Raw genomic sequence first — 26,531 nt, 5'->3', positions numbered from 1 at the left:
TTAGATTAATTGTTACTTAGTTTGATTTTTTATGGCAACATAAATTTTTTTTCTTGGCCAATCACACTAAGGTACTAAAATATTATGAGCCTAGTGATTTTATATTATTAAACCAAGTAAAACTACCTAGGCTAATTGCGGACACAGTATTATTTTACATCATAATTTAGCAATGGTTGTTATGTTAAATCCTTTTACATTTTGTTTTCACAAATATATGAGAAAAAGATGAGAATATTCTCCAAATCAAGTAAGAGAAGCATTACCTCATAATAAAGATATAAGATTAAGGAATAACAGTAGCCTCATGCTGTTTTATGAGCCAATAATCTAGTTCCTGCTCTATCTCAAGGCTGTTACTCCGGAGAAGGTGAATTTCAAACAGTATTATTAGGTTGGTTCAAAAGTAAATGCAGTTTTGCCATTGAAAGTAATAGCAAAAACCACAATTATTTGTGCACCAACCTGTAGCACCCTCACCCATTCCGTATTAGATTACTTCTTCTGCAGTTAAGTTTTCCATATATGGACCATTCATCATATCCTTTTCTTTAACTCTGCTAGAAGTGAGCTATAAACTCTTGTCTTAGAAAATCAGAATTAAAAATTCAACATTTCTTCTCATTTAAATACATAATATCAAATTTCTATATAAAGTTTTAAGACAATTCTCAGAAATGGAATGAGGCACCATGGCCCCATCCAGTTGAGAGAGACTGCAAGGTCCCGTAAGGAATGAGATGCTGAAGGAGGTTTGAGAAGTTTGTATAGATTCTGCAATGTAGACGTAATCCTCTGATCACTTGAAGTCAGAAGTTCAAGGCTGCAGTGAACTATGATCACTGTCCTCCTCCTAAGTGACAGAGTGGAGACCCTCTCTCTTCTAGAAAGTAAAACAACTAGGTTGTCCAGGCATGCTTTGCTCCAACTAAAGAAACATAAATGTGGAGGAGACAGATCTCAGCTCCACACCATGGCTGGCATGGAATGATGATTGATGCTGCACATGGGAATACTAGCCCTCTGGATTATGTACACAGACGGCACAGTCTTAGCCAGTCACCTAGGCTTACTCACTGACACCCTGCCCATTTGCTCTCCACATTCAATATATCACCAAGTCCTATCAATACCTCCAAGAGTTTGCCAAATCCCTCCTCTCTCTCCTTACTGCCACTGTGGGAGTTCGGCCACCATTGTCCCTTGCTTTAGCTGGAGCAGCAGCCTTGCAGTGGTCTCCTGCCCTCCAGTCCTGCTCCCTGGATGCCACTGTTCACAGTGCAACCAGAGTGATGGTTCCAAAATATAGATCTGACTGTAGTGTCTTAAAACAATGCAGAGCTTTACCCTGTCCTTAGGAGAAAACAGAAATTCTTTAAGTCCTACCTGCAGCCATGGCAGTGTCTAGCAGAAGTACATTTCTGCCAAAAGGCCCCTTAAAGGGGCTCCAGGGGTGTTTTGCTCCCTGAGGCCGCTGTCCCAAGCAGGAGTTCTGGAGACGATTCCTCTTTCTTCTACCCCAGTCCTGTTCCACTGTCATCACCATTCTCTCGCCCTATCACGAGCCTCACATTGTCCTGCAGCCAGAGGCCGGGACCTGTACATGAGTCTCCTGTGAGGGTACAAGCACGGCTGAGGGCTATATTTGCCTCTTGCTGCAGTGAAAAGGGAAGAAATGGAAAGTGGAGGAGTATATTCCCCACTGCTTCAAATCCCTGGGTATACCCTTGGGAAGAGATTTTTAAATTACAGCTCCTAAAACTTTCATTCCAGCCCATGTACAGACCCTGGGATGGGGAAATAGGTGCCTGAATAGTCTTACTCATGACCTCTGAAACAGACCCTTTCTAACCTGGGTGGGGCTTTCAAGAATCTCTGTACCTGTGCAGAGTTGCCTGGGCCACGGGAAGCACCACTACCCTATCAACATCCTACTGTTTGGCTTCCAGATTTTCAAACTGCAAGTAAATTTTCAGAGGCATATCTTGTACAATATTAAGTTTTGCTTACAGGTATATTATATACACACAACATATATCCATCTCACAGATGCATATTCAGCTTAACCCATTAGGTATGGTCTGCAAGTCTTCTTGTTACACCAAATCACTTGTATCTAATGATTCATCTTCCTTAGGATATGAGCCTGGGAAAATATCAGGCTAGTAGTCCTCTGTCAGTGTCAAAAACTCTAGGATATAAAACTTGGAAACTTTTCACATCCATGTGGAAAAAAGCTGGTCTGTAGGGAAAGATAGAAGAGAACTGATCGAGAAAGAGCAAAAATGAGGATGACAAGAAAGTCCTGGCAGAATTTAAGTACCTGAATCTTGTTACTCCTGAAGTCCCACTGTTTCTCTGCTTTTCCTGCTTTTTAGTTGTCCAGCCCCTCCTTGCATTTCCTGAGCTGTCCACACGAACTTCAATTAAATTCTCTTCTTTATACTGCAATGGTATAGGAAGTCTAACACTTTATATTCCTGTTACATTATTGGGAAGTTATAGCTGTGATCAACTGTCCAGAAGGGCATTGCTTCACAGTTCTTGTGCATCTAGTTACCTATTCTGCCCTCCAAATTTCATTACTGGGTCTGTGAAGCTGGATCAGGCACTAGCTGGCTTCAACCACCCGGGAGGCATGCCAGAGAGAAAAGCCAATGGCACAAACAAAGAACACCTAGCTCCAATTCTATGGCCAACTGTTCAGAGACATGGAGATGCACATTCTTGGACCCTGCACATGACTCTCCTCCCTGGCTGCAGAAAAGAAAAACAGCTGAGGTGTCCAAGAAACAGATCTGGGTGAATAGTAATGAGCACCTTGCCTGACTTCAAGCTCCTTAAATGGAGCCAACCTACAAACTAGATGCTGAGCTATTTTTGAACAGTCTATAAAGATAGAACATGGACTTTGCAAAACGGTAACCATTTAACTCAAAATGTTTTAAAAATGATACTGGGGTTCGTACTTCTCATGCTAAAAGATTGCAACAAGCTCCATTTTGTGATAATCATTTGAGTCATTTGTCGTAAGTTCATTTGATGGCAAGTTTTCCTGGAATTATAAATTATCATAACTTGATTTCTGATAAGCAGGTCCAAACAAGGTGTTCTATTTTGTTTGTGTTTGCTAATTGGTGTTGATTGTTTAGATAGCCTAGAAAATGCCGAAGTAATTGAGTAAACTGTCCCAGGAAGACATGTGAAAGAATTCTTAGCCCAAGCAACCTCATCACCCCTAGAGATACTAAGGCAGACTCTGCAGGCCAACTTTCCTTCTCTTATATTACTCCTATTGCTCTTCCCTACCAGTACTGAGAAATTATTCTGCTGAGCATTTTGTACACACTGTAATGGTTCATCTAGCTGGCTCTCCTATAGCCTGCCAGAAAAGAATATATGTAAAGCCTTTCTTAGAAGCAATCTTCCTTTTTTCTCAGCCATAAATCTCTCTTCTGTGTAACCTGAAAACCTTTTTTGATGAAGACTATAGGACTGTATATACTGCTTAACACACATCTAATGACTTTATGCTCCTCCTGAGGAAAATGTGTTGCACTTTGAGAGAATTTAAGAATAGATCTCCCAAGTTTAGCACTGAACTCTCCAAACCCTAGAGATGTAAACGATCATTTTACTAGTGGGAATGTAAGTTTAGTTATTCCAAGTAAAGATTGGAATGAAATAGATCAGCTTGTGAACCCTTGCTTTTACTATGGGGTGAAAAACTGTATGATCTTGGAAAAGTTAATTAATATCTCTAAATATCACTGTCTTCATCCATAAAATGGGGTTTTTAATAATATTTGTATTATATTTTGTTATGATTAAACGAAAACATATTTCAAATATATAAACCACTTTGCTTACCAGTGAGAGTAGAAGAAAACCTATTTTTATATGTTGCTCTTCATATACCGAGTTAAAACATTTTAACATTCTTTGCTGTATAGTAGAGTAGTATCTGCAATTCCTTAAATGAATGTAATTATTTTTAACCCTGCTCAACTAAGAGTATCATATTAATTTCCAGCGATGTCCAATTACCAATTCTCTAAACTCAGCGAAGCGTGTACAAATTAACAACACCTCGATTAAGTCATTACCATTTGTTACCTTTTAGTTGTCATTCTGTATAACATCAAAGTTGTGACTGGTGCCTGTAGTGTTGAGACTGATATGATCAATAAACAATAATAGATGGATATGTGAAAGAGAAGGGAACAGGAAAGCATGAGCATTCAGTGTTCACGGGATGCTAAGAAATTTTAAGTTGGCATAAGCAGGAGAATAAGGACAAAATACAACAAAGACGATTGGTTATTACAATATTTTGATAATCTTAAAAGCCTTAAAACCCTAAAAAAGAATGGCACATGTGATATCACTGCAACAACACATCTACTTCAGATTTCTGACAAACAAGATGAACAGTAAGTGGAGTTAAGGGGCGACTTAAAGGCTATTGTGATGCTCCAAGTGAGAAGCCAAGAGAATACAGACTGACATGGGCAGTAAAAAAGCCTGGAGAAAAGGTGGGTATGAGGGTAATATGAGAGACCCATCAGTAAGACAAAGGAACTATGTGAATATAACTGATAAGACAAATATGACTTTCAGGTGTCACATATTAATTTATGAGAAATTGATGATATGGAAAAGTTAAGAGGAAAAGGTATGTTTATGTTTGTGTTGTTATTGTTTTGTTGTCATTATTTTCATTTATGGCAATAGACAGGAAGCAAAAGCAAGAGGCAATCCACAGAGGAGGGTGTCCTAAAAGTTTTGTCTCATTTATTGGAGGAGGGCTAGAAAAACTCGGCCCACCATCAGACTTAGCAAAGAAGCCTGTACTATGATGAAGTCTTTGGGAAGAGAATGAAAGAAAATAATTGCTTGAGTGAGATAAATCGAAACTTCAGCATTGCAGAAATGTAAATTCTAAATGTTTACTGCATCTGTGGTATGAAAACCTCAAGCCAAAAAAATAAAATCAAGACTGACCTAGAGGTTTGAAATCCCTAGATTCCAAGGGAAGCAAATGTGAAATTGCTCCATAGAGTACAATTTTGAGAGAGAAATCCACCAAAAATTACAAACTACAGACCAGGCGTTGTGGCTCATGTCTGCAATCCCAGCACATTGGGAGGCTCAGGCAGGCAGATCACATGAGGTCAGGAGTTCGAGGCCAGCCCAGCTAACATGGTGAAACCCTGTCTCTACTAAAAATACAAAAAGTTAGCTGGACATGGTGGCACGTGCCTGTAATCCTAGCTACTCAGGAGGCTGAGGCAGGAGAATTGCCTGAACCCAGGAGGCAGAGGTTGCGGTGAGCCGAGATCGCGTCATTGCACTCCAGCCTGGGTAACAAGAGTGAAACTCCATCTCAAAAAAAAAAAAAAAAATTAGCTGGGCATGGTGGCAGATGCCTGTAATCTCAGCTACTTGGGAGGCTGAGGCAGGAGAATCGCTTGAACCCAGGAGGCAGAGGTGGCAGTGAGCCAAGATCATGGCACTACACTCCATCCTAGGCAACAGAGTGAGACTCCATTTCAAAAAGATATATATATATCTTTATGCTTATATATATATATATATATATATATATATATATATATATAAGCTGCTCTCTACTGTGTTTTGTTTCTTTATGTAGCTTATATATATATATTCCCCTGCAGCATATATAAGCTACATAAAGAAACAAAACACAGTAGAGAGCAGCTACAACAAATTAGAAATCAAAGAATGTGAGATTACAGAGCAATGTGGAAAAAATTAGATAAGTAAACTTAAAACAGATACAAAAGAAATAAAAATATAATTGAAAAGACACACACACACACCAAATACATATGCAAATCAGGAAGAGAACTATAAAAATGTTTTAAAAAATATATTCACTAAATTTTTTTACAAGAAACAAATGAACTAATTAAACAGAAAATTAGATGCATCTAAAGAAATGATTTGTGAACCAGAAGGTAAATCTGGTAAATCTCAGGAAGTAAGTTCCCATCCCCATAAAAGGAAATAATGACAACAAAAACACAATTATATCTTTTCCAAACAACTTTTCTATAACATCAATTTCTCAAGAATCAAGGCGTGATAACTGTGAGTCACAATTTTTTATTATGGGAAGGGAGGAGTCCCAAATACAACAAACTAAACATGAAAGATACCTAATATAGCAGTAAATAATTCACCTAATGCCAAGTACTGATTTGAATTGTATCCATAGTGAATACTAATAAAGAATGTAATTAAATACAATGCTGTTTGCCTTCCTTAAACTGGGGACACTTGAGGATAATTTTATTGATCCAGATTTTTCATTGAGACATCCAGGAAAGTTTGAATATTCTTTTTCCTCTACAGGGAATAAATTCCCCTGCAGCATTTGAGTATAAAAATCACTCCACTGATTCTACAACTGAATTAAAAGTAGAGCCACCTTTACCAAAAGCTGCCCTCATAGCTTCCAAAAATCCAAAGTCTTTTAAAAGGGCTGAAGTTGTAAGAATTCAGAAAATAATGCATCAAATAAATTTGGTATTTTGATTCAACTGAATGTTGTGCTTCGCTGCTATGTGTCCTGACTTTATGGGCAAATTCGGAGAGAGAGCTATTAAGAGATATAGAAAAAGAAAACAAGAGAGAATTGATACAAATCTATTTCTTTGTCTTGGGATTATGAAGAAGATAGAAATGGGTGAGATTTATTTACAGGCTGATCACATGAGTCTGTAGGTATACTTGAACCTTCTTAGCTCCAGTGAATAGACCACCTGTTCTTTATTTCAATTCTTCCTTATATATTAGTTTAACAATCTACTTTTCCTCAAAACTTCTACTTTCTGGCCTGCCCACTGGAGCCACAAACCATAAACTGAACCCTGCTTTCACATGTATGGCAGGCTGTTAGACATTAGGAATATGCTATCATTCATGTCACTCCTAATCTTTTTTTCTCAAGTTAAGTACAGTGCCCCGGTTAACAAGATCATATCTTTAATTTTAAAAAACTCTTTGTTTCCCAACAGGGAATTATGAGGGAATTCAGTCAGCCACAAAAGCATAATTGCTTAAGAAATACATTAAATGGAAGGCAGATATAAACTAGGTCACAGAGCGTCATTATTTTAAATCACTCAATTATAAATTGACATAATATTAATATAGATCAACATTAATGTGTACCAAAGTACCACATTTATACTCAAATAAAAATGTAAAGGAAAATCAATTAGCTGAAATAGAAATTAAGGATGATAATCTTCAAAGCAGCAAGAATGCGCCTTTGAGAAAGACCCTAGGGTTTTGTTTGTTTGCTTGTTTGTTGGAGACTAAATTATTCTTCAGGAAAAGTAAAGGGCGGGGGGGGGGAACTAGTGTTTAAGACACAGAAAGATTTGGTTTGCCTAGTACTTAAACATTCTTTGAGAATCTACAGGTTCATTTCCCAGGGGTCCAAATGCTCTTGGACCTGAAAAGCCCCCTGGGAAAGAACTCTTCCAAGGGAAGAGTTGGACAGCCATACAAACAGAAACCAAGTCTGAGTCCTAAGTCTTGGGGCTGCAAGAAAACAACAAGAGAACAAACCAAAAAAGTTGCCCATTAAACTCTCTATAGAAGGGGAGGAGGGCAGGGAGGGCAGGTGGCATCACTACATACTCTGAAGTCTGTTACAGGGTACCGGGCTGAGGGAAGCTGCTAGACACTTTTCTCATTTCAAGTTACTTGTGGCCTCAGCAGTTTGAGCAAAAAGTGAGGTCTGTCCCAGAGAAATCCTGTTTGCTTTAAATATAACTCTGCAAGCTTGTGGAAAGAAATGAATTGGGTGAAGAGAGCTTGGGAAAATACTGGTTAAACTAGTAAGAAAAAGATCACAATAAAAAAGGATTTAAAATGTGAGAGCTGAAACTTAGGAAGATGGCAGAATGAGAAGCAGAATAATTTGCCCCCTCTCTCGATTCAACCAAATGTAAAGACATCAGATATTAAAGATGTGGATACTAATCCTTACAGTACACTCTAAGAGTGCTATAGTTTTTCCTGGTCCTCACTCTATGCCCCAGGCATCTCCTCCAGGGCTTCAGCCAAGTTCTTATTCAAGCAGTTGAACAAACTAGATTCAGTCCTGAATTAGCTTCAGGTGCTGCCCATAGACACTGCTATGGCCTACACTTGGACAGTCAAGCTTGGTTTTCTTAATGCCTTAATTTCTTTTTCATGATAGTGGGAAAAAAATGCAATGAGTTTCTTTGAAGAAAATATCTAAGATATACAAATTCAAAATATTCATAGTCCCTAAATCAAGACTGTATCAAACAAAAACACTGATTCTTTTAAAATGCATGAATGAATAAGTGCATGAATAGGCAAATAAGCAAATAAGGAATTACTTCCAAATCACGTGTCAGGAAATGGATAAATTTTGTTTCATGAGATTTCAGATTGAATCAGGCAAACAGAATTGTAGATTTCTGTCTGCCATGACTCAGTGTATAGCTTTAGGAAAACCCTGTAATTTCTCCATACTTCAGTTTCTAACCCTATAAAAGGAGTATATTGCTTGAAATTTAATTCCCTCAGAGCAGTGAGAGTTTTGATTCAACGTTTATAAAACGCTTTTGGCCTCCCTGATTAATAGGCAAAATACTGTCAAAGTTTGTATAATACATTTTCCAAAAAGGATAAAGGTAACTGGTTGAATCCGATGTAAAATAATACTTTACTTGAGAAATAAATATCAGTCATATCTATTACCTCTCCATTTCATTTGCTAAGTAATAAAAATTACTTCTAACAGAAAAAGTATCAATTTAGTATTCAAGTCAGTTGAAGTGTTATCATCGTAGGCCTCACCTACTTTGGGAGAAGGAGAGTTGTTTTGTTTTTCCAGGCTACCCCACATGTTTATATGGTAAAGTCAGGAATGCTGGGCACAGTTTTGAAGGCCCCTAGCGTATTCATTGGTTTCTGGCATTCTAATGCACTCTACTCTTATAACCATAAAAGTACTCTTGAGTGCTTCTGGAAATATATAACAAATCCTTAATCAATTTAAGAGTGTTTTAACTGCATACATGAAATTTCTTGGGAGGAAAATATTAGCTATTCTACACACATACAGTACTTAAGTTAGCAAGAGAGTTCCTTCTCAAAGGCACAAAGCAGCTTCCCCATAGTAATATAATTTTCAGTTTTATGTGCATAAGTCTTATTGAATCCCTTAGAATAACAGGAAATTCTGCAGGAAAAAAATACCACAAAAATTGATAGCCATATTTATCTAATTCCAGAGGAGTACATTAGCTATTCTGAGTGGGACTACTTTTTAAAGGCACTAGATAACCATTGAAGATTAATCAAAATCTTAACCAAAAACTACCAGGACTCAATATTCTGGAGACAGAATTTTCTACATATAAGAATCTAACAGTAAAATCAACTGATTAATATACTTCATTTAAAATTGTATCTATCAGATTACTTTAGCCAAGACTTGAGTAGCAATTTCCTAGATTTTGATGCAGCAACTTTCATTTTCACATTAAACAGATTACAGTAAGTTACGGATTTATAAATTACTCATTGATATGATGTAATTGATATTGTAACATGTATAATAATATTTATCAACACATTTAGAATGGAGTAATATCATTTATTATGTGTACAATGTCTATACAGTTCATCTCTACATTAAAAAGCTACAGTAATATATGTAAGGTGCTTAGAACTGTGCCTGGCACAGAGTAGGCTCTTACTAGAATAATAACAATAATATATCATTCCTCATAAGTTCTCACCAATCACATGAGAGTTAGAACCATGTCTCCTAATAATTCTAGTAAATATTTGATGGCACTAAGTGAAAAAGATATAGTGAATATAATATATACTGATTTATTTCTTCCTACCATTTTGGTTTAAGAACCATAAGTATATATAATACATACTCATAAAAATGAATACTAAAAATTCTTAAGTGAGAAAATAATTATATAAATCATATGTATATATTAAATAAATATAGTTAATAGAATTATTTGTCCTAATCATAGTGGAGTATTCCAATTATTGTAAGAGTTTCAAGGAATTTACTACTGCAACCATTCTTCTTAACCAGAGTGCAAATAATTACAAGGTTCAATTAAGTTGAAATTTTTGTATCTGATTTTGTGAGAAAGATGCAAATATTACCTTAAACATGAAAGATTTGTAAATCTTTTTAAAAAGAATTTTGTCACTTTCTATGGAAAATGCACATACATATTTACCTATTAATCTTGCATCTATGGTTTTATCTACAGATATTTTTGGCAGGTGTACAAACAGACATAAAAATCATCATTGCAACATTCTTAGTAATAGTAAAATCTGGAAGCAATATAAACATACACCAACAGGGGAACAGTGAAATTATGAAACATCTGCATACATTAAATAGAAGCACCCAAAACTATATTTACTGATGTGGAAAAATATTCAATGTTCAGCAGATTAAAAGCAAGTTTTAAGGAAATTAATGATCCTAGTGGGGTTAAACATGTAAAATGAAAATGAATTATATGCTCATATAGTTCATATATTTACAAATATATAGGAAAAAAACTGAAAAGATGCACACTGAAGTTTAACAATTTATCCTAATTTGCAGAGATTAAGAATAGGAATATATCCACTTTTTACTTTAAATATATCCATGTTTTTCAAACTCTTTAAAAAAGTATAACATATGTACAGTAAAATAAAACGCATAAATCCAAAATTGACCACTGATGAACTTTTACTGAATAAACACTTTCAATGTCACCAGCAACCAAACCAAGATAAAAGACATAACCAGCATTCCAGAAGCCTCTCTCTTGCTCCCTCTGGTCACTCCTCTCAAAGGTAACCTCTATCATCTCTGTTTTAATATGTTACACAAAAATTATTTGTATTTTTTTTAAGACAGTCTTGCTCTGTCTCCAGGCGCCATGCTAGAGTGCAGTGGCACAATCTCGGCTCACTGCAACCTCCACCTCCTGGGTTCAAGCAATTATCCTGCCTCAGCCTCCAGAGTAGCTGAGACTACAGGCACGTGCCACCACGCCCAGCTAATTTTTGTATTTTTTTAGTAGAGAGGGGGTTTCACCATGTTGGCCAGGATGGTTTCGATCTCTTGAACTCGTGATCCACCCGACTCTGCCTCCCAAAGTACTGAGATTACAGGCGTTAGCCACTGTGCCCAGCCTGTATTTTTTTAATAACAGATTTTTTAAAAATCTTGCTTTAGCAGCATGAATTTCCCTTTTTGAATATCAAATACACTCAGCAGTTTATTCAAAGATATCAATTCAAACCATATCCTGAGCTTTGACAGTGGGCCAGGCACTGACTCAAGTGCCTGTTCTGCATGAATTCGAGTATTCCTTACAACTCCATGAGGCAGGTACTGTTACTATTTCCCTTTACACATACTGGAACTGTGGCTTATAGCCGCTCAGAAAATTACATGCCCAAAGTCACATCACCGAGGAGTGGCAGAGCCTGGATATACACAAAGGTAGTCTAATTCTAGCTTTCTCAACTGCTTGTCAGAAACAAACAAATAAAAATAAAGTAGTAAGATGTAGAGTTGGGAGCACAAAGTTTCCCCAACATGAAGTTCTTTCTTTTTGTTTTGTTTTGAGTAAATGACTTAATGTCACATAATACAGTATCTCATCTGAAAAATGGAAGGGATAGACTAGATCTCTCTCCTGATCTGATGATCTGACTTGGATAAATAAAGTGACCCACTAAAACACAGAGCAAATATGCTTTGTCACGATGTAGTACAATCATGTACTGTACTATGTTCAAAAATGACTCCCACAAGAAAATAAAACTGCAATTTTTTGAAACTATTGGAAACAATAATCTTAATTTAATGTTATTTTTGGACATAGGAAGGTTTTTCTCCCCAAATAAGCAAATTGTTGGTTTTTGAAGGGTCTTGCCCATCTTTGTATGGAAAATGCCTAAAAACAAACCACTAAAACTAAACAAAATTTTTTCCTTCCTCAATTGTGCCTGAAAAAAAAAAAGATGTAATTTCCCTCACCAAAAGGCCATGTATATTTTTAATAGATACATCTGGGATTTTCGGTCCCCACATTTTGAAACACTGACACAAACAAATACAGAACATGCTTCCTCTCAAATGAAATCTATAATTCTGAGGGTTAAAAATTCTTCAAAATCACATGAAATTAATCTTAGCAGAAAGCAACCGAAGAGACCAAGATTTGTTTCTGGAGAAAACTAGAAGTATGAAGACCATAAACCTCAACTAAAACTCTGTCTTTTAAATGTCTGTTTATTAAAAATACCAATGTATGCTGGACATATCTTTTCTTCCACTAGAAAATCAGTAATACTTTGGTACAAATGAGGCTTTAAATAAGTTAGAGTAGAAAATAACCAATAAACTGGCTTCCATGACCACAAGTGAAGGAGAACCAGTTTTCCAAAAAGTAAACAGAATTCATTCTTTATCAATGTCTGGTTTGGGATCTATGCCCTTTGAAGATATGCACGGAATAGTGCAGTTAATTTCCATCAATATCCCCAAGTGCTGAGGTTACAGAGGGAAAAAGAAATGATCTCTCCCCACTGTGAGCCCAAAATATCTCTAGAGGACAGACTCACATATAATGAGCCCCAGGACAATGTACTGTTATATAAATAGTCCAAATAAAGTGCTACAGTATTACAGAGAGAAAAGAATTAATTCTGCCTGAGCCTTAGGGAAGACTTCACAGAGGAGGTGATATTTGAGCTAAGCCTTGAAAGATGAGTAGATTATATTTTTGTCCAGGTAGCCAGCAAAAGAGCACTAGGCAAGTAGGTTATGGGAGCTTGGGCCATGGAGGATAAGGGTGGTGAGAATATGCCAGGGAGAAAAAAGGAAGTGACTGATGGCATTATAAGAAATAAAACATTCATAAGAATAAGTAAGTCTTACCATATTAGGATCCACTATACAAAGAATCAACCTGAGAAAAGAGTTATGTGACTTGAATGCTCTGAGGGGTTCCTTGATTTATGAACCCAGGAAGTGCTCATTTGAAAAAACAGAACCTCTGGATTTTTGGTAACTAAAGGGCTACCAGGCTTCCTGTGCAATACACCTGGCATAAAGTGCCTGGATGGACCTGTGGTTTGCTGTGCCTTCTTTGGACTTCCTGTCCATGAAAGGAGCAGAATTCTCCTCCACTATCTGTTATTTAAACCTTTGTCTTAAATCCTCCCTGAGAATGGTCCCCACCTGTCATTGGGTTGCCCAGCACTCACTTTATCTCTCTGCTAACAAGTAGCTATGCATGGTCCTTCTCCATCTAGAAAACAGAAAAATATTTCGGTCAAATACAGTATGCTGCATTTGCAGCCACTTTGCCACCTAAGCACAGATTTCAAAATTAAAGCACAAATCAAAGGAAATGAGAAAGAGAAAGAGAGACAGAGTGTGTGTGTTTTTGTGTGTTTTCAAGTACCTCTACCCTGCTACTTGAGCATCAACTAGTAAATGATGTAAAATCTCTAAGTTAGTCTAACTGCTTCTATGATTATCTACCTAAAACAATTAAAGTAAAACCACTAAATTAGAGAATGCCTATGTATAGAATTTCAAGTATCTTTGCAATTTTTATCAAGATAAAAATTATCTACCATTTAGAACTCTTAAGAAAATTAGTCTGATCATATATTTATAATATTAATGTTCTGTATTTCAGAATAATTTTGAAATTCAACCCAAAGGTCATGTGGGCAAAGTTATCCTCTCTCACTTTATGTGAACATTATTGTCCCCACTGTGTTCTTTTCAAGTGATTTTTGAAACATCTTTCATATATACCTAAATTATGTAAGGGTGGTGCCCAGACTACTGTCTTATTTACTTACATCATCAACTGCCTATCAATTCATAGATAAAATCTATCAGTCAACATCAAACCCATAGAACGAGAACATAAAAGTTTGGATCTGAAAATTCACAAAAAAGAACTTTTACATGTAATATTTTCATTTTTACTTTCTTCCAGCTGTACAAATGTTTTTAGCGTAAGATCCTGAACTTGTGGTTACAACTGAAAGCTAAACATAATTCTTTTGAAATTTTCTCATTACAAAAGAACAAACAATTTAATTCACTAAGTTTCTTAATCTTGAGCAGTTGTGATTATTAGCAACTTTACCCTTTGCAACACTACAAACTAAGTAAAGTAAAAGTTTCTTATTACTGAATATTTGCCCACAGAAATGGAAAGGTCATTATTTAAAAATGAATTGAAAGTATCTACTGACAAATAACAGGAAGAACAGACACATAGGTGATTCAGATAAATATTTACTTCTTACATACTCACTCTCAGGTATTCTGTTACTCCACTCACATATTATTTCCAGAAAAAGAAAATATGCTGAAGATGGTCAATCTGTGTGAAGCTTATCTGTAAATCCCCTCTGTGTAAAGTTAATCTATCAACACGGACTAATGAGAATTGTTTAACTTCATGTTTGAACTTGGAGGAAGGTATTAGGATTCTCCACACTCGACTGGAAATAGAACAATCCTCTTATGCAGAGGCCTGGGAGTTTTTTGACTATATCAAATGATACTAAGATATGCTTAAGTTATAGTTTCTCAAGAGGAGGCATTTTTGCTTCCAGAGAATACCTGACAATGTCTGGAGACAACATCATTACCCAGCGGAGGCAGGGTTCCTGGCATCCAGTGGGCAAAGGCCAACGGTGCCACTAAGCATCCTACCAGGCACAGGACAGTATCCCCTGAATAAATTATTCAGCCCAAAATGTCAATAACCAGAACTTGAAAAAACTCTTAAATATACTGAAGAATTCAGGTACGACAGCAATATCATCATTGTAAAAAATATACAGATACATCTGGTAGCAGTTCCAGATAAGCAGTAAAAACGGGACCTTGACAATTAATATTTTAACTTTCCTTTTTCCGTTAGCCCCATCCTGCCACATAGCCATTATATCTGAATCCAAGGACCAAGTGATAAATTTTATAAATAGAGCCACTATTAGCCTCCTACTGTCTCTGCAAAGGTAAGAATCAGAGCGATATTTAAAGCTACCTTTTGAAAAGTTTACATTGAATTCATCAAGCCCACTGACTATTGAAAATTATATGAATTCTCGTAATTGGCACCTTCAGGCTGAAAAAAAGCAACTGAAGAAACTTAAACATTGGCTATCAAGTACTACCATTACACAATGTGCTTATAATTGCTTAGAGTAGTTGAGGAACCACATAGATGAAAGCTGTAAAAAAAATCTGGATTACTGTATGTGGAAATAGCTAATAAAAGAAATACCATTACGCAACATAAATGGCCAATGCCAATTGTTGAGCACTTTTCGTGTCTTCTCTTAGAGCTCCAAGTACAACCTCGGATTTGCCAAGATGACCCACAGTACCAAATTTATACTTGAACTATTGGACACTCTATTTACGGTCACCAGTCCATTATCCCCCAAAAAGATCTTCAGCTCTAAGTACCTCTGGAACATTTGGGGGTAATCAAATGAAAGATACCCAATCATAATAATAATAACTAATATTCACATCAAGCACTACTCTACATATATTTACATATATTTACTCATTGAATTCTCATCACAACCCCATGAGGTATGTTCTGTTACACATGAGAAACTGAAGCAAAATCCATTTAAGTAATGTGCTTGACATTACAACCCTTCAATGTCAGAGCTGAGGTCTGAACCCAAGAGGCCTGACTCCATATTCTTTAATGTTTTTGAGATGAAGTCTCTGTCGCCCAGGCTGGAGTGCAATGGTGCAATCTCAGTTCACTGCATCCTCCGCCTCCCGAGTTCAAGTGATTCTCCTGCCTCAGCGTCCTGGGTAGTTGGGATTACAGGCACCCAGCACCACATCTGGCTAATTTTTATATTTTTAGTAGAGACTGAGTTTCACCATGTTGGTCAGACTGGTCTCAAACTCCTAACCTCAGGTGATCCTCCTGCCTCAGCCTCCCAAACTGCTGGGATTACAGGCATGAGCCATCATGTCCAGCCTCCATATTCTTTCTATTTACTATGCTGTAAGAACTGAGTCCCTCAGATTTCAAGTGCTATGAAATATATCTCCAGAGGTTTTCAGGATCCTTGGCTTAGCCACCAGCCTGTCGCCCAGGCTGGAGTGCAATGGCGCGATCTCGGTTCACTGCATCCTCTGCCTCCTGACTGCAAGCAATTCTCCTGCCTCAGCGTCTTGGGTAGTTGGGATTACAGGTACCCAGCACCACATCTGGCTAATTTTTGTATTTTTAGTAGAGACTGAGTTTCACCAGTGTCACAACCTCTGCTCTCCTTCCCAGTCCCTTCACTCATTCATTTGATGGGAATGTAATAACTACCTCCTTGATCATATGTCCAGCAGTGTACTGTGCATTAGCAATACAGAAATGATGAATACAACTAATCCTTCCAGTAAATTCTCAGCTTAAAGTAGGATTTAGACTAATGTAACCTATTATATCTCAATGTGGCAAAGGCTATGTTAAAAGTAGATACTGGATGCTTTGTGAATAAAGAGAAAGAAATGTTCAACTCAGACTCTAGAGGTCAGAGGAACTCACCAGAGAAGGTAACATTTTGTACCGCAAGTCTCGAAAAAGCAGTAGAGAAGGTATTTGCAGGGAGAGGGCGCAATGTTTTCCAGATTGAAAGCATTCTATGCACAAAGAAATGAAGTGAAAATGTCCAAGGTGTATTTGAGAAATGCAGTTTTCCATACAGCTGAAGAAGAGAGTTCTTGTGAGTGGGGAGTGAGAGATGAGAAGAGCAACCTGAGCAAGGTTCTCAGCATGAAGAGGCCTCTTCCCTGAAAAGAATTTTGGAATTTGCCCTATAGGCAACAGACAATTTCTTAAAAGAAATTTTAAGTCCAGGAGGGACCTAAAATATTATGAACAAATATGGTTGAATATCTTAGGTATGGGAGATAGTCTTAGAGACAGCTCCAACACAGTCCAGAATGGGACCCCAGGAGAGGCATCAAGATATCATAACTATACTTGTTATGACAAAGACATTATCATAACCAAGTGTGTATAGACAACTGTCCACCTAAAGCTAATTTGAATACCTGAAAAGATTATTAGCTTATCTCTCTAACTAATCTTGGGAATGGTATGTAAAACTGTAAGAACCCAATAAAAGCTCTGAAGGCTTCAAAGCTATCCAGAGTTTAAAACAAATCTATCCATCCCACTCTAATGTTGCATGTCTTCAGCAACACTGATAATGAAAAAGCATTTAACAATCGTTTACCAAATACCCAGAACTTTGCTAGGCATTTTCATCAATGAAACCTTTAAAAACTAAAGTCAACAATTAAGGGAAAAAAACTAGACCGAAATTAAAATTCTTCATGGGTCAACTAAGAAAAATAAAACAGTAGCGTCACCTTATCGACTGCAGTTAACGAAAAAAAATTCAGTAGAATTGCTGTTCTTGACAGATTTACTGAAGTTTGCATGCTTAAGTTACCTACTAGAAACATTATTTGAGATTACTGGGAAACTGCAAAAGGAAATCTGAATGTGATTCACCCACCACGTGATTAAATTTGGAGAGAATGACTTGAGTCATAACCATACATGAATATATATTTGCATTCAAATATAAGTGAAAATAATTAGGTAGAGATCTGTTGATTCCCCCAAGTCATCATCTCTTTCAACATACTGAACACATTAAGTTAAAAATATTCAATCTCTTAATCAGATCATTCGGTTCTTTTCAAATCCTTTAACCTTAGGGAGTTCAAAGTCAGAGGTGAAATGTAATGAATAGATCACTCCATTGGGTATATGCAGAGGTCTGTGAATTGTATATATGACCTTGTGGATAATAAGCCCTCCTGGTATGTGGTACATCTACTTGATTAGGGATAGAATTTCAAACTCTGTGCTACTGCTTTTGTGAGTAGAATTAAACTTAATGGCACATGAATGTAAATTTTTATGATTTAATTGTAGTCCTTCACAAGAAATGTCCCTTTCATTTTAAAACGAAGTGGGGAAAGAGTAACAGAAACAGTAGCAATGATTTACACGAAAATCTTAAGTCATGTCAAGTTAGTCCACTGCTGGTGTTTCTTCTTAAAGTCTTTAAAGGAGGAAAGATCCTCCACCTAATAAAGTCAACCTTGGCAGGTACAAGTCCTTTGTGCCTTATTCAGACCTGTAACTACACGTAGGGAACATTTTGATCAGTTTTAATTTTCTCAGTGCTAAACCGAAGTTGAAGATTGGTTGACAAGGAGTAATACTCAAGTTATATGAGGGACAGTAGACACACCTTTCTGCTGATATGTCATACTGAGAGATATTTTATGGTATCTGACAGTCTGTTTTTTAGTGATGGCACACAAACATGTTAGAGTGAGTACTCTGAATTAAAACCCCATGTGCCAGAAGACTCGTATTTTTTTTTTGCAATTTCAATACACTGAAGACACTTAGAGAGAATTCCAGAGGCAGCCACAGTGAGAGGGCAGTGTTGGTGAGTCATTCTCAGACCAAGTCACCCAGAGCAGTGCGGCATTTCTCTACTGGGCATATCATCAGCTTCCATTTAAATAAAAGGATTCATGGCTGAGTATATAAGTAAATAAAAAAAATGAAAACCACTGCTTCAGTGGAAAGACACTATAAAATTGTAAAACAGGTTTCAACAGCAAAAAAGTGTTTACCAAGAGAAAAACCTTACAAATACAATAACCAGATAAACTGAATGTATTTCCAAAATATGGGTGGCTCCGTCATAATTTAAACCTGCCTCCAGAAGTCCATCATGCACTCTTTAACTCTTCAAGCCTTATTAGTCGCTTCAACATAAATGTGCAGATTTGCGATTCAAAACCAGCATTAAAACAACAAAAAACAAAAACAAGGAAACTAAACTTGATAACCTTTAACCAATTTGGATAAGGCTTGAAAAGCAAAGGAAAATTCTACATGTAAGTTAAATATTTAAAATATCAGGTCATAAGTTCTTGATGATTGGGAAACATTACAAAGTATAGCACTTTTCCAAATTCAGTCATTCACTACCCAGCTTGCCTTCATGACTGTGGCTATTTAGGCCATATTCTTGTTCACTGTTAATTAATAGGTTTCTTCAGATAATTTTTTTCTTTGACTTCAATACTTTTTTTGCTCTTGTCTCAAACAACATTGCCCATGAAATTACAGGTTTAATATAAAATTTAACAAATTTTTATAATATCTAGTTATCCTTTCATAACTATGTAAATACTATTAAATGAAAATGTCCAGATACCACGGAAAAATGGTGGTAAATGATTGATGGAAGCAAGTGCCCAACATATGCAGAAGGGTAAGGGTGTTGGCCTCATACTGGGGAATTTAGAATCATGGCTCCACTCTGCTGCCTGACTGGGTCTCAGCTTCCTTATCTGTAAAATGGGAACAACAAAAGTATCAAATTTATGGCACAGTTAAGATTAAAATTAGCTAATCCATGTAAATGCTTAAAACAGTGTTTTGCATGAAATTCTAAGTAAATATGATGGTGATAGTGATCAGTACTACAGTAACAATGATGATGCTAGCTATGATATGATGGTGATAGTGATCAGTACTACAGTAACAATGATGATGCTAGCTATGATATGATGGTGATAGTGATCAGTACTACAGTAACAATGATGATGCTAGCTATGATATGGTGGTGATAGTGATCAGTACTACAGTAACAATGATGATGACTTAAATAGACAGCAAAACTGCAACTAGCTAAAGACCAAAGTGACCACCTTTATTTACAAATACACTTTAGGGTATAATCAAGGAAATATGCTCTCAGATATGACAGCTATTCCACATTGGTTTAATGCAATTTCACTTTGAAAATATTCATGTGATAATAGTAATCAGACTTTGCCTAAAAATTATAACCTAAATAGATTAACTGTACAGGGAAAAATTAAACAATTCTAACACGATAGTACATATAGGTCTTTCTCTTATAGTCCGAAAGTACGTTAAAATAAATTTACTTACTGTTTGTAAATAAAAGCTTTAAAAATATGAATATGCTATATTAAAACATTTCATGCTGAAAAAAATGAGAATTTCTGATATTTTAGAATGGTGTCTTTCCTCATCATCCATGCATTGAAATCTCAGGGTAAGAAAACGGCCAGACCAAAACTGAAAGGTTTCAAATATCAAACTATACTATTATGTCAGTGCCCTAAGATCAATTCGCACCTTTCAATGACAAAAAAGGTTACAGTGAGACTCAGAGGTGCACTCTCTGAAATTTCTCAAACCACTCTGTAAATATGGTTTTAATAACACAAAATGGTTTCTATTTTAAATTAATCCGTTTCATCTCTTTTTCTGGAGATGCGGAAGGGGTTAGGGGAGTAAGAATAGTGGTGGTCATTTTCAGTATCTCTTTACTAATGAAAACATGGATGAAAAAACACCAAGAATCACAAACTTCAAGAGTAAAATGACATATCACCAAGACATATATTAATGTGCAGTTCCACAAGCAATATTAAGTGACAGCAATGTTTACAAAGTCTTCAGACCTCTTAATAGCAAAGTTGCCTGTACTGCCTTTTAATGTGTAACTCTTGTTCATTTTTTTCTCTTAAGTTCAGGCTAAATGACACCAAGTTTGGCTCCAAGAATGATTTAATAAATATTCAGTGTCCCCCTCATCAAAACACATCGAACTACAAGATGCAGTATTACACATATTGCAATTTCATTACACCATTGCCTCTCACCCATCTCCAGGGCAAATGCCTGAAGGAGGATGTCATTTCTTAGTTCACCAGGAAAAATTCATGAGAGAAGCAGGTACACTGCAATGACACCCCATTCCCCCGGTGTTGATTTCCTTCACCTAGTAACTATTGTAATAAAATCCCCCACTGTATTTCTGAATATAATTAGTTTAAGATACCCTATAGGGAGGCCCATTATAAAAGTTTAGCATTTGGTATATGTAAGAATAATAACCATTTAGAAAAAAAAACTGTCAAGATTATATTCTCACTGAAAAAATAAGAAGGTGTTTTGATAGAGGTTTGTTCAGCTCTTCAATGAGAGGATTCAAAACATCTCCTACTTTTGATAGCACGCTTTTCTACCTCTTAAATGAGTGATATGAAATATTTACAACCAGACAGTACCTAAATTTAGGTTTTAAGTGCTTTAACAGCTCCATGAAATATGATCAGCAGCTGCAATACAGAACTATGGTGAATAAACTCCTTATAAAGAGGGGCCTGTTTTTACTGAATGTCCAGTGTTCCTGCATTTACCTAATAGAAAATAATGATAATGAGAAAACACAACAAATATTTGCATTCTTAAAGTACTTAACACTTAACTAAGTCTTGAAAAAGAATATCTCCCCTATTCTGAATTCTGTATAAAAACTGTGAAGTTTTGTAGGGCTAAATAAGTTTAATTTTATTATTTGAAAGTTAGAATGTGAAGTTCCTAACATCCTAACTTTTTATAACAATAGTCATGGTATTTCTATCATTCTACCTTTCTAAAAATTCTAAATAATCTAATTCCAGTGCATAAAATGTAAAAATGAACTATCAAGCCATATAAATATATTTTTAGACACGACACCAGTCATTTAGAGCTAACAAGAGAGATTGAAAACATGAAACTGGACACTCTATTTCCCATGGCTATGTAAAATTTATTTACACCCCAAAGCACAACATAAATAAAAATGAAACTCTTAGAAATAGAGAACTTTTCTTTTTTTAAAATAATCCAAAGAGGCTTCTTAAAAGAAAAAATAAAATAAATTATAGCAAAATGACAAGAACTCATCTTCCAGTCACCCCTCAAAAAAAAAACTTCTATGCAGAAAATTCTTTTTCTTCAGCTTCTAGAAACCCTCTAAAATTCAGCATCTATTTTTCTTAACAATTAATAATTATTTATACAATCATTCTTTTTTATACAAATCTTACGATTTTTAAATTTTTAAAACTTGAACACACTACTTTAAAAATGTTAATTGTGAATATATACATACATGTGAAACCTTTTATTTTGGAAATGAGAAATTCAAATATTCAATAAATACTAATAAAAAGAAAACAATGGAGTAAATCTTATTTCAGTTATAATTGTGAACCAACCTGTAGTTACAAATGGCCTTTAAATATTGAAACATACTATTTTCAGGAAATTTACAAAGGAAAACAGGCTTTTGAAAACCATATTGATTTTAGACCTTTACTTATTAAAAAAAACAAGGACATGTCCCTAATAATCATGGAAAGGAACTGTTTCCAACAAATCTAATTATGTTGCTTTCAAAGCTGTAGCTGTCAAAAGTTTTAACATTCTTGTACAGTCATTTCTAAATACCAGTTTAACTCTGAATGAGTTACAAGTTTTAATCAGGTGGAACAAACTATTTTTACGGTTTATAACAATAAATGTGGGTGTAGTTATATCTGCTTTCGATATTGTTGCCATAAAAATCAGATTCTGGCAGTCTAGCTCCACAAAACAGTTTGTTTCTTGTTACTATTGCTTTTTATTTCTTCCCATAATGTTATTTTTAAAAATAGACAAATGTTTCCGAATGCAGTATCCTAAAACGCCCCATACCAAGTATCAAATATTTTGTTTTAGGATTCTCTCCCTGCCCCCTTTAGTTTTTGGTTCTTCAGGTATAAGCTTGCCAACAATATTTTAAAAGAAAAAACAAGGCACTGATTCTGCTTATAACCAAACTGTACCGGGGAAAGGAATTCAAGTGCAATCCTTGCCCTGAGGTTTAAAAAAACAAAAACAACGCAACAAACAAAAAAAACATCGTCAACTTTCAGTCCTGTCAGTCACCTACGTGTAAGTGAAACTTCAGAAGCTGTTGATAGGGAGCCCGCGGTTGCTAAACGCTCCTAAGACTCCCACCTAAATCCCGCAGGAGCCCGCACTGAAACTGACAAACGCCCGAGGGTTCACTAAGTGGCCTCAGAGGAGAAGAGGAACAAAATGCCATATTCCAAGAGATGTATTTCGCTCCAACAATTACGTTGATCCCAGGGTGCCAAGCAAAAAGGGGTAAGGGAGAAAGAAAACTGTTAAGTATGAGCTCTTAATGTGAAACCTAACCTGTTGGTTCTCTTAGGTATCAGATTTTGGAAGTGTCTGTAATGACAGCCAGGAAAGCAAACTAATGGCCAACGGCCCACTGGGTTTGAACACCAGACTCCTGTTACCTCCTCACAGATCAAGTACACAACACACACGCACACGGAGGTGCTCCACGTGGAACTGCTTGGGAACCATAACACACGCCCGAGCGCTATTCTGCACCTTGGCAGAAAGGGCAGAAGGACCTGCACCTTCCTCCTCTGCCCTCAGGTTAAGATTCATGAATGACTCTCTTGGCCTGCAGGGATGGTGGGCAGAGGCGCAGGGGACGCGATGAGGGAGGACAATCTCCACACCACCCTCCCCCGGACACTCAAGGCGCAAACCCCTTCTTCATAGGAAGGAGAAAGCGGGGTGGTGGTGAAGGGAGACACTGTCCCCCCAAGCAGGGGAAATATGGGAAAACTTAAATTGCGCTTTCTGCCTTTGCCACAGCTCTGCCACCATACTCGGTCCGCAAATTCCCTAATCGGTCCTAGCTGTTCTGAATCTCGCAGACAAAGAGAGAAAACTCTTTCAAGTGCTACCAATCGAAAGTTCGGGTTGCTGTGCGGCGCAGAATAAAACGAGCACACACACATCTACTTCCAAACCCCGCTTAACCACGCTAAAAATCCAAACCATTTCAAGTCCCAGTCTCCCCAGACCCAGCAAGCTTGGAAGGAGGGAAAAACCTGCTTTCCCCACCCAGATCCCTTCCTTTGGAGAAGTTATAAGCCTTCCATGGGGCACCCGCTACTCGAGCCAAAGAACGCAACTGCTCTGACAACGCGCCTCTAATTTCACGAACCCTGGCAAACTGCAAAAGACATTCAGTCCACGCTACATAAAAACTATTAAAGTGGGATCGCCGCTGTTGAAAAGCCCGATCAGTGCCTAGAGCGCGAACCTGTGAAGTACACACGCACCGGCATCGGGAAAGCCCAGGCTCCTGGGACCCTCCGAGGGACGCTGGGTCAGCATCCTCGCGCCTTGGCCATCTAGGGGTCATCAGAAAACAATACATATCATAGGGAAGATGTGGGGGAGACCCCGATGCGCTCGCCTCCGCCAGGTGGAGGCGGGTGCAGGTAGAAGCAGCGCGCTGGACTACGAGGGGCGACGAACTCCGTTACTCTCAGGCTCCGCGCCGACTCAGGAAGGGACAGGCCGGCTCCGAAGGGACCCTTGGGGCGCGGGGACGTCCTCCAGGGCAGAGAGCACCGCTGCAATCCGAGCAGCCCGGGTCCTGAGGCGTGGGGCACCCGGCCTCCAAGCGCCCCAGGGGACGCCGGCGCCAACGCACCGTCCAGCTGCGCCTCTTCCGTCCCCACGGCTCGGCGTTCCCGGCGGAGCCTCGAGCACTTTCCCGGAGAGTTTGGGGGCTCTCCAAACTCAGGCTTACCCGGGAGTCCCGGGACGGGGATTGGAAGAACCGGACACTCACCTCTTAGCCCGGACCGCCTTGAGTTCCCGAAGTGTCTGTCCCAGCCGCTGTTCTGTGCGTCCGTAATTAAGTATTTATTCTCCTTCTTTCCAGTGTCGAAGTTTTTCCTTCGCGCTGTGCCTCTGGTGAAAACAGGACATCCCCTTCGGCCACCCCACAACAAATAGCGTATACAAGCAGGGGAGAAGCGGGGCGGGAGGAGAAGCCGGCTCCGGGCGGGGGGGTTGGGGGGAGGAGAAAAGGAGAGGAGCCAAAACTCCGACTGCGACCAAGGGTAAAGGAGAAGAAAAGTAAAAGAGAGCGCGCGCCCAGCCTCCGCAGTCGTCACTCCTCAGCTTTTCCCTCAGCTCCCCTCTCTAAGGCTGCGACAACTTCACGCGGACGGAATGGAAGTTTTGCACGGAAGCGGGGAACGGCCGGAGCGTGCGCCGCGCTGCGGGCAGCCTCGCACTTGCGCGCGGAGGTGGGGCGGGGGCGACGTCGCCGCCAGCTACTGCGGGCTCCGGCGGCCGCCGGGGGCCTCGGGGCAGGCCGCCAGGGACGCAGGGGGCGGCAGCGCGCGGGGGACCCACTCCGTTTTTATTCGACCTCGGGTGACTGCCTGTTGTCATCATTTGCGATCTCGCGTGGGGACCCCCCTGGGCCTTTGGGGCCTGGATGTCCAGGGTGGCGCCGCCGTAATCTCCGCGCCCTCCGCGCCACCCCCACCCCGCCCCCACCCGGGCCGGCTCTAGCGGCTGCAGCCTCCAGACTGAGGGGAGGGACCCGCGGCCGCGCTTTTCTTCCTGGGCGAGAGAACCACTGTGGATCCCCACCTGCTTCTGTGGAACAGCCCCCGGAATTGCCTGGAACTCTCTCGCTACCCAGTTTCCCTGTGCAGGCCACTGCGAGCTTTCTGCCGGACTCCTTTCCACTTACCCCAAGGGAGGAGACTGAAGGGACTTCGCCTACTTGCAACAACGTAAAATAAAAACTAACCCAGACCAGACTGGGGCGCTTTTACTGACGGGAGGAAATACCCTTTTCCGTGGAGATGTATGTTATGAAGAACTAAGCAGTCTGGGGATAGGCTGTGGTGGGAAGGGCCTGGGCCCCTTCCAGCGCTGGGTGCAGGTATAGGCATCCCTCCCAGACGCCCAAAGGTCAAGCAGAAACGACTTATTCCAAGGCAGCGTCAGAGCTTCCCTAGGCACATTGCTGAAATGACATTTCGTGCCTAAGCCTGCTGCGCATGCATTACGCTCCAACATAGGATTTACGATTCTATACGCACATGTGTATACACCACAACCAGGGGACACAGCAAAGGTAGACCGCATAAATCCATAAATTTCGCTTCCATATAATCACCTCTTCCAAAAACCTATTGTCTATTTTAGCGGCCTCTTCTTTGTCATATTGGTAATAAATGTTTTACTTTATTGATAAATCGCTGAGTGTCAGTCATTGTATTGGTCACTTGTGGTACATGAGTTCATTTGATTTTCATGACAACTCTACGGTGGTCATTATTAAGCCGGTATGAAATATGAGGAAACCTAAGCCCTAAGAGTCATGAGTAACTTTTCCAAAAACAAATCCAGTGGTCTCTAATCACGAAGCCTATGATACAACAAGCAACCTCTACATTACCTTAGGTCTATGAGTGGTCTAAGATATTACAGATTAACCGGTTGAAATTACTCCCATTCAAAGAAAGTTTAGTTTTAATATATTATTCACTAAGTTACGTTATAAAAAGGTTTGGAAAAAAAATTTCATCCTCAACTTCAGGTTGGTCTTATGCAGCTGATATGAACACTGTCCAATTCAAAAGCAGTTATCAA

The 26,531-nt window shown here is 38.4% G+C and overlaps 1 protein-coding gene across 17 annotated transcripts in view; it reads right to left on the bottom strand.

Annotated features, from left to right (window-relative positions):
* The window catches only part of EYA4 (EYA transcriptional coactivator and phosphatase 4), a 282,025-nt gene extending 256,281 nt beyond the window's left edge, over nucleotides 1-25,744 (bottom strand). For 13 of the 17 annotated variants that reach the window (XM_008995086.5, XM_035296741.3, XM_008995087.6 and 10 more), the window contains exon 1: nucleotides 24,706-25,119. The gene's annotated coding sequence lies outside the window, so the exon portion shown is untranslated. Of the gene's footprint in view, nucleotides 1-24,705; nucleotides 25,120-25,520 lie in introns of those variants that run through there. The other 4 variants (XM_078370801.1, XM_078370804.1, XM_078370803.1 and 1 more) reach the window with 2 other exon arrangements.
* Nucleotides 25,745-26,531: the final 787 nt, after the last annotated feature.

The sequence above is a fragment of the Callithrix jacchus genome, chromosome 4, assembly GCF_049354715.1.
Source record: "Callithrix jacchus isolate 240 chromosome 4, calJac240_pri, whole genome shotgun sequence".
NCBI lineage: Eukaryota > Metazoa > Chordata > Mammalia > Primates > Cebidae > Callithrix > Callithrix jacchus.
The sequence above is the reverse complement of the archived record's forward strand: the minus strand, read 5'-3'. Positions and strand labels throughout refer to the sequence as shown.